This window comes from Aristolochia californica, unplaced genomic scaffold (assembly GCF_029961685.1).
Source record: "Aristolochia californica isolate CCGP_79_NKW_82.1479 unplaced genomic scaffold, dmAriCali1.0.hap1 SCAF_1, whole genome shotgun sequence".
Taxonomy (NCBI): Eukaryota; Viridiplantae; Streptophyta; class Magnoliopsida; order Piperales; family Aristolochiaceae; genus Aristolochia; species Aristolochia californica.
Window position 1 is genome coordinate 7,111,427 of NW_027181770.1, and position 8,950 is coordinate 7,120,376.

An 8,950-nucleotide genomic window follows, 5' to 3' on the forward strand; every position below is an offset into this window, starting at 1 on the left:
TCCAATCATTATAACGTTTAGTGAGAAAAAAAAAAAACTGGAATCCTATTTGAAGAGGAACGATTTCAAAAAATATTTTAAAAAAGAAAAACTCTAGAGAAAGCTTACGAGGGCAGGTTTATCATCATCTTCCCAAGATTCCTTTACATCATCATCATCATCCCATTTAGTTTTTGAAGGTTGCTCCTTTTTCAAAGAAAGTGGTGTTGGTTCATCCTATGATGGCAAAAGTAGCACAAACGTGGTGAGAATTGAATATATTCACTATCTATTTAGAAGAGAATTATTAAAATTTCATTTATTGGAAAGAAGCATTACTCCGTTGCATTTATTTGATATCTTTATCACATCATCATCTTCAAATGCAACATCTACTCATATGAGAGTTGGAAACTTGAAACTGAAAATTTCCAGCCTCGGCAGCTTGCTCCTTGCGAGCTTTGATTTCTGATAGGAAGCACTTGTTCTCGTTTGACAAGGCATGTTCACGAAATACACCTATTTTTTTACTCCAATTCGAAGAAATACGAGATGTCCTTTCTCCATTTTCTTTCCTTCTGTAAGTTCTGGTTACTTTGTCGCGATTATTATTCTTGTTTATTGTTACTGTTTGGGAAATTCAAGTATTTTTTCATTCTATAGGAAGTGGTTAGGTGCAATGTCGTACGATGTGGGTGATGAACCATTAATTGACCCTGAAATTCAATCAACAAGCTGTCAAACGGAAATATCTTTTTTTTCTCTACTGTTACATGATGTTTTCTTCCTCTCTTAAGTTCATTTATGCTTATTCAATTTCATTTGGTTCGAACAATGATTGGGATTGGAATTTCAGTGCTCTAGTACAGATAACATTTGTGCTTTCCAAGTTATTTTTTGTTTTATTTATTTTTGGTTCGAACAGTGATTGCGATTGGAATATCAGTGCTCTAGTACAGAAATTTTCACCTATTATGATTCCTTGTTTGCCTAGTTTATATCTAAGCTTGGGTGCTTAAAACTGTAAACCTTGCTGTGAGTTGGGACTTTTGCTCAATGGCCACATGGGAGTGTTGAGGGATTTCTACTGTGAGGTCTTGGTTTTAGGTCTCACTGGAGAAAGGGGTGTAGCATGAGTGTGGAATCAACATCCAAAGAAAGAAAAAGTAAACCATGTTAAGTATTCTTGTTCCCAGGGTTTGATGCTTCCTCTTTAATGGTCCTGCTTCCAGATTCTGCTTGACACTTGAACAATCATATTTTTTGAAATTGATAACATACACCCTATTCCTCTGGTTGGACTTGAACTCAAGACCTCACACTAAACACCCCCCACTCCCCACATGTGACCATTGAGCAAAAGACGCAAACTACTGTGAACAACTAAATGTATAAAAAATGATGAATTTTGTTAACAAGAAGCTGAGGATATCAAACTTTATAGATAGAGATTGCAAAATGTAACATGAGTGATATGTTAAGTCGGTCGTATTTTAGAATTTATCCCAGCCAGGTCTATTAGTATCTCAGCTGAGCCATTTTAGCATAAATAAAAGTTACATGCCTATGGTGCATAGCCTGGGCATGGGCATTGGGTTGGACCAGCCAAACAGGGGATAAGTTATTAGCTCACTGGGTTTACCAATAACAGAAATTTTCTTATTATTCTTTTATGTACCACATAACTCTTTCTCTGAAATTTTTTCAGCTTACATATTTAATTAATATGTGTTTCAGTTTTTATAAGGTTGGAAATAATCAATATTACATTCAGATCTTAAAAATTTGATACCCGAAATTGTATAGATGAATAAAAGAGAAAAGAAAAGGTAAATGGTGAATAAATGCAGAGGAAAAAGGATATAAAATAGGGATGTGCCAAAAAATATTCAAACCAAATATGAACAATATTTACAAGGTTAAAGTAACATGTGTATAACATGGAATTTTAGTGCCACAGACACCAATGTAGTACTGAAATAATAATCATCAGTTGCATACCCACCTATTGATAATCTGGTTCAGACCTACTTAGAGCATGTTGCCATGTAAAACACAAGTCAAAGACAAACTCGTGTCCCTATGTCTAAAGTGGTGAAGATTTGCTACCCTGATATCATTTTACTTCTTGGGATGAGGAAAAACAAGAGACTTATCATCTACTGGATAGAAATTTGGGTTTCCATTTGTTGAGTTTCAGACCCTCTCGTGTTTTTCCTTGTTTAAAATGGTGAGTACCAAATCATAGTATCATCTGTTGCCATGATCACATTTTTGTGTCAGGTATCAAGGAGGCACATCTTTCCCTTGCTCTGGACACACTTCAGTAGTAGCACAATGCTGTATGAATTGAGTAAAATAAAAAGTAAAGCCTTTTCATTCGTCCTTGGAGCATCTAGCTATATACTTATGCTGATAATGAAATATTATACTGTCTCCAAGTAGTGTACATAGAGTTGGAATGGAGGCCAAAAAGAAATTGGCATGTTCTTTCCGTTCCAATTCATTTCTTTGCAATTTGGTTGGATGATGTTTCACCAAGTCTGGAAATTCAAATGACTATTTCTGCTTTTTTTTTTTTTTTTGTTCTTTTTGGCCTGATAGTACTCGGTTTGACTACTGGAATTTACGAAAACTAGTTGGAACTTATGTAAGCCACAGTTAAAAGTTAGGAAAAGGAAGATAAAAAAAAATCATTCTTTCTTTTTTGTCTTTTTTGGGGAACACAGTGAGGAAGAGATTTCTTTAAGAAGAGAAAAGCCCTGGACCTTTGATAGGACATGAGTTCCAAAGGGTTTATAGGGTATTATTTATAAAAGAGTAGGGGCAAAAGTATAAGAGGGGCCAAGGGACAATGCTAGAATTACTTTCCCAAAGAGTTTTTTTTGGGGATTTTTGGAAAAAGAGGGTGCCAGCAATGTTGGTACACCCTCCTTCTCCTCTCCTTCCTCAGATAGGAAAAGGAACTTTCTACGAGCTTCCGCTCCTTCCCCCCCATTAGGATAGAATGTTTCTTAGTAGTTTCCTAGTTTGATTTGGCTCAGAGTAGGAGTTTCTTTTCCATTCAAATTATGTAATTATGTACATCTATAAATAGAGAAGGTTGGGCAAGGGGAAGGGTATGTTCTCAAGCCCTAATATGTCTTTGTTTTATTGCTTTGTTAGTTGTAGAATTAGTTAACCCTAAAATCTTCTACATTGGTTTGTAACAAGTGGTTATCAAAATGGTTCTTTCACAAGATTTTGCACCATCGTCCTACAATTTTCATATTACAAGTTATATATTGCTGGAATGATCTTTGAGTCTAGTTTACAACACAAAAATTATTGGCAATCTGATTTTTCTACAAAGAGAAATCAAAATCTGAAGCATTGAAGGTCAGGTGGTAGGAGGATTACGAGTGGCAGAAGAAAGCTTCAATTTTCAAAACGATTTGCGCCATTAAGAAAGATGGGCAAAGGTCATGGTGGTAGCAGGTTGTGAGCTGTTAAACATGAATTTTAATTACTCTACATTGATGATTCAAGCCCTCCCATGCTTTGATTATCACAAGAAGTATGGACAAGGGAAAGGAAGAAGGTATTGCTAATCAAGATCAGCAGACAAGGGAGATAAAGGAGTTGAGAGCTAAGGTCAGTGCAATGCCAGTAATGCAACAACAACTCACAGAGTTGTCAATAGTGATAGCGGTAATATTGGCAAGGTTGGACAAGCAAGCCTCTCTGGCCCCCTTCCCTTGCAAGACCAGAGAAGAAGGTACCACCTCTCCTCATTCTGCTCATGACCATGCATCCCTTTACTTCCACCTAACTCTCCCAATTTCCATCCCACACCCTCTCCCTAACCCAATTCACATCATCAGTCTGTGTTGCCAACTGTTTACCATTGACAATCCTCCCCTCTCCCTGAGACTAGTTTTCACCCATTTCCTCTGGCCACACCAACCTATCTCCCATTATCTTTTTCCCAACAACCAACACCTCCACACCTCCACTCCACAATTGGAGCATGCCCTCCTTGACCGCTCCACCTTCCTTGTCACCTTATCACATGCACCCTATTCTTCAATTCAACACTCAACCCTTCCACTTTACTTCACCTTACCCTATGTTTTTACACCCTCATCATCTCTTTCACGAGTCTTCCAATCGTAGCCACATGCTTCCTTCTTTCCCGCCATACACCCTCCTATTCAACCTTCTCACTTTGGAGACTCCTCTTTCCCCTCATGATGGGACCCTCTTGCCTTTCCTTGCTAGACTTGATTCTCCCCATTTGAAGCCTAAAGAAGACCAAAAGATTCTTTTCGAGGAAAATAAGAGCAGGCTAGAAATTTCTTTGCAGCTACGGACCATGACAATCAGTCCTAAACTTGAAATTACAATGGATAGAGCATGCCACCATCGCCACAAGAGCAAAGGTAAAATGTGGCCATGTCTTGTTGGTACGAGAAGGGCCATCAGAAGAGATCTTCCTGTCGGAGAGTCTTGAAAGCTTACTCTTGCCCCTCTTTGTGCTGAGATTGACCAACCACAGAACAATGTTGATGTTCTTACTAAGCCTTAATAACGTCCAACTTGTGTTGATTTCTTTGGCATAAAGGTTCACAATGACCCTCCGATTCTCCCTATATGGCTATTCCTTTTTTTGCAGTCCATGATCTTGATGGTGGTTCCCATCTTCAAATCGAATGCTTCCATGTCAATGTGAAGGCAAAAATCCCCAAACCTATTAAGAAGCAAGTATTCTTGCCCACTCTTTTTTTTCAAGAAGTGGAGTCCTGTTTCAATCCGTGTGCAAAAAATCACTTCTTTCCCATCCTTTGTGTCATCTAACTATATTTCGAATTGATTTTCCACTAGGAGCAGTCATCTATTAAAGCCTAGGACCGTGGAATAATGGATGACACAAGCAGCATTGGTCATAGCTGAACCTTGAGGACAGGTTCTTGTAGGTGGGGTGCAATGATAGCACATGAGTACTAAGGGATTTATAGGGTATTTTTTGTAAAAGAGTACGGAAAAAGTGTAAAAGGGAGGGCTAAGGGACAAAGCTGGAATTACTTTCCCAAAGGAGGGGCATTTTAGGGATTTAGGAAAATGTTGGTGAAGCTATGTTTTCATCGCCTCTCCTTCCCCTCTCCTTGCTCATACGGGATAAGAAGCTTTCTACTAGCTTTTTCTCCTTCCCCTAATAGGATAAGGATGTTTCCTAGTAGTTGATTTTTAGTAGTTTCCTATTTTGATTAGGCCTAGTTTTCTAGTTCTGAAAGTTCCTAGTTTGATTAGGTTTAGATTAAGAGTTTCTTTTCCATTCAAATTATATAACTTGTACATCATAGAAAGAAAAGACTGGGCAAGGGGGAGGGCACATCCTCAGGCCCTAATTTATCTTTGTTTTATTGCTTTGTTAGTTGTAGTAGTAGTTAACCCTAAAATCTTTCACATTGGTTAGTAACAACTTCCCAAAGGATAAACATACACTCAAGAATAAAAAAAAGGAGAATGCAACAGAATAAGTCAATAGAGGAACACAAACATCAATGTAACATTAAATACAACTCATCAATCAGATAGTCAAGGTGTTCCCCTTAAAAAGGTGTTGTTGAGAGAGGTTGCTCCTGGTCAAGGAATTGGCTAGGTGATTGGCACCACAGTCATTTGATTCCACAAAATGATCAAGTAGATACATAGGTCTGCAATCTCATTTAAAAATTGAAGGAAGGAACAGAGTGCTAGAGGAGACTCCTTTTTCTCAAGACCCACTTGATTATGACTATTGAATCCCCTTGAATGGGCTTAGGCTCATAAAAATTACCGGTATACACTTCAGCTCCTAGAGGAGGGGAGGTACCTCAATGGAGTTGCAATGAACAAAAGGGTGAACTTCCTCCATGGTAGTTCTCACATGGTAAACTACCTCCTTGCTTCTCATGTAAATTTGGATTGCACTGTAAAGCTACATTTGAGTTTCTTTGCGGATTTCCTGGGTGCCAAATTTGAGCACCATACCTTTATTTAATCACAATTAACTCCCTCTAGAGACCAGGTCTATTTGACCCAAATTTATGCAGCCACTTAGTGGAAACGACTTCCTATATAAGCTTAGCTTCATTATATACAGGCTTCCATAATGCTTTCACATGCAAATCTCGTTCCTTTTAATTGGATAATATTTGTATTTGCTCAAAGCTAGTTGATTGCCGCATTATGATCAACCACTTTGGCATGGTAAGGAGGAAGAGACAAAGATTAAATAGGGTGCCCAGCAAAGGTGGACTTATTGAATGTTACTCACCCAGCTAGAGAGAAAAAATTCCCTTATCAAGAAGAAGGGTGCTTCTCAATCCTATCCATCCGAAAAAGGCAAGAGACTGAGGCCAAGCACAGATAGATGTAATAACCTTGGATTATCTGAGTTAATGATACTGAAAGGGAGATTTTGACCACTTCACAAGTTGTTGATAAGTATATATTCAGACAAGGACAACAACCTTTATGACTAAGTAAAGGTTCTCTTTAAAAACATTTGGTTTTGTCAACAAACTGAAGGTGAGGGGAAGCAACTAAGCTGCTAGTGGGATATGGTACAGAAAGTGAACCACAGTGGTGGTCAAGGGAGATGGTAGCAAGCGCTTTCTCAATTTTACTAAATAACAAGGCAACATATTATGCCCTTAAGGCCTCTGGATGCATCTTGGTGGAGTCATTAATTAGGACAAAAAAAGAGTCAAACAAAAAGCAGCCTTCAGTCTGGTTCTTGCGTCTGCTTCTAAAGTCCATCTTAAGGAGAACATGGTCAAGGAAAGTCTTAACTGACATATACAAGCTTTCTTTATGTTCCAACTAATGGATGACACAAGGTCTACCAGTTTGGCAAAGGGAAAAGCTCATAGGCAGTGAAAGTAGAGACAGGGATGGTCTTCCCTTTAGTATATTTTTATTTAGAGTATTAACCGAGGGAATTTTAGCCTATTGGCCAATACCTAGGTAACTGATTATATTGAACTTGAAAATAGTCTGATTGGATGGAAGCCACCTGACATCTGGTGCTGTCCTTATGGGGGATAAGGGCAATAAATGGAAGCTCTCATGGCTTTGTTGAAGAGGTTTAAACTCTCTCTCCTCTCTCTCTCTCTCTCTCTCTCATTCTTCATTGATGTCAAAGCTCTTTTTTAATGATTCCGGTGTTCAGGTATATTGCATTTCTTGGTTTATGGTTTCTTTTGATATTCTCTACTTCTTTTTCTTGGGTTAGCCTAGGAATGCAGATCATCTAGTTGATTCCTTGAGTATTGGAGGTTTCTTGATACCATGACTTGTTGTGGGAGATTATCTTCCCATTGATTGTCATTTAATTTTTTTTGTTGTGATTTAGAATGTCTCTGTAGGACACTTTTTTGTGATTTGTCAGCTGTGTACTTTTTTACTTTGCTTGTAACCTATTGTATCTCTTTTTTTCAACGAATTAATCCTTCTGATTGTCATCAAAATTAGAATTTTTTTGCATGGAACTGACAGGCCATGTGCACTTTGTGAAACAATGCAGAGGCTGTAGGCTGTGGTCTCTTTTTCACATTTTTAGGGGTCATTCTGTTCTTTGACAGAGGCGTGCTTGCATTAGGAAATGTGAGGGCTTTCCACAATGCTGCTTTCTGTTCATGGATAAAAACGTTATGGTAGCTAATTGTGTTCCTTCTTTCTCTTTTCGATATTTTGCTTCTTGAGGGTTGCCCTAATACTTGGTTGGTGATCCACAGAGCAGATTTTCACAAAGAAGATGAACTATAAGGTACTTAGGTAAAATAAACTTCTCATGACTTCTGATGCATATGCAAGGAATGGAGATAGCTAACTGATTTGTTGAATTTTCTTTTTTGTGTTCTGATGCAGGGGTCTATTTCCTTTCTTTTTTGTGTTCTGCTGCCAGGGTCTATTTCCTTTCTTTTTATGCTATTTTTAATTTTTGTTCATTGGCCTATCTTTGGTATCCTATTGGAAATATATGGTCCGCTCATTTTTTTCTAGTGCACTTTTGATTGTAGAAGAATCTGCAGTTTTGAGTGTTATTTTGAATGTGTCTCTAATTTGTTACCACATTTTCTTCTCTTGTAGTGCTTTCTGGCCTTCTATCAATGCTTCCCTCTGTCAGATTCTGGTGGTTGGATGTATTCTGCCCTACTCATTTATGGTATCTATATTGAAAAATTGTAAAAAAAGTTAATGGGTTATAAGGTTGAGCAACAAAACCTCCTAAGTGGCTATTCATTTTAGGATGGAAGCAAGTTCAACCCAACAATGGTATTAAGGCAGGATATGAGCGTGGACTGAGGCCTAATTTGTGCTCCCCAGGTTATTTGTGTGTTGTGTGCTTTGTTAGGAGTTTGTACCCATATCTCATGCCCGTTATGTGTAAACCTGGACGTAAGGGGGATTGTTTAGTGGAAAAAAAGTTTCATATTAGAAAGTGGTAAGAAAAGTTAATGGGTTATAAGGTTGAACAATAAGTGGCCTAAGTAGCTAGTCATTTTAGGATGAAACTAGGTTTAATCCAACATGATTTAACATAAACTCAAATTGTTAATCTTAAAGTCATCTCTTGTTTGATTATTTATTTTTTGCTACAGAGTCTTGACTGGTTAAGGTAGAGCTTTAGTTTAAAACTTACTGGTACACAACGCATTTCTGATGTGTAACTCAAGTTTAGTATTAGTTATTTTGATATTGGTTTTTTCCTGCAAAATGTCAGCTGAGTATTTGTTTGGCCATTCTCATTACTAAGATATGCGATTCTATCATTTTAATCTGCAAAAGCAGTTACCTTTGAGAATGGATACCCTTATTTCCTTGTCTCTTTTCTTATTTACAGGTGTAGCAGGGCACTCTATCAATGATGGTGTTCGAACCTATTTCTTCACCTTCTTCTGATAATCAGAAATTTTAAGTAAAGAGACTTTTCACTGCATCTAAA

General features: G+C 37.7%; 1 long non-coding RNA gene across 2 annotated transcripts; it reads left to right on the plus strand.

Moving 5' to 3' along the window:
- The first annotated feature begins 376 nt into the window (after positions 1 to 376).
- LOC137959129 (uncharacterized) lies at positions 377 to 8,446 on the plus strand. Of its 2 annotated transcripts, none has more exons than XR_011114043.1 (4): positions 377 to 559; positions 7,529 to 7,658; positions 7,740 to 7,779; positions 8,095 to 8,446. It is a non-coding gene; the product is annotated as an uncharacterized lncRNA (long non-coding RNA). The 2 variants fall into 2 exon arrangements; XR_011114044.1 differs by having other exon boundaries at positions 7,740 to 7,771.
- Positions 8,447 to 8,950: the final 504 nt, after the last annotated feature.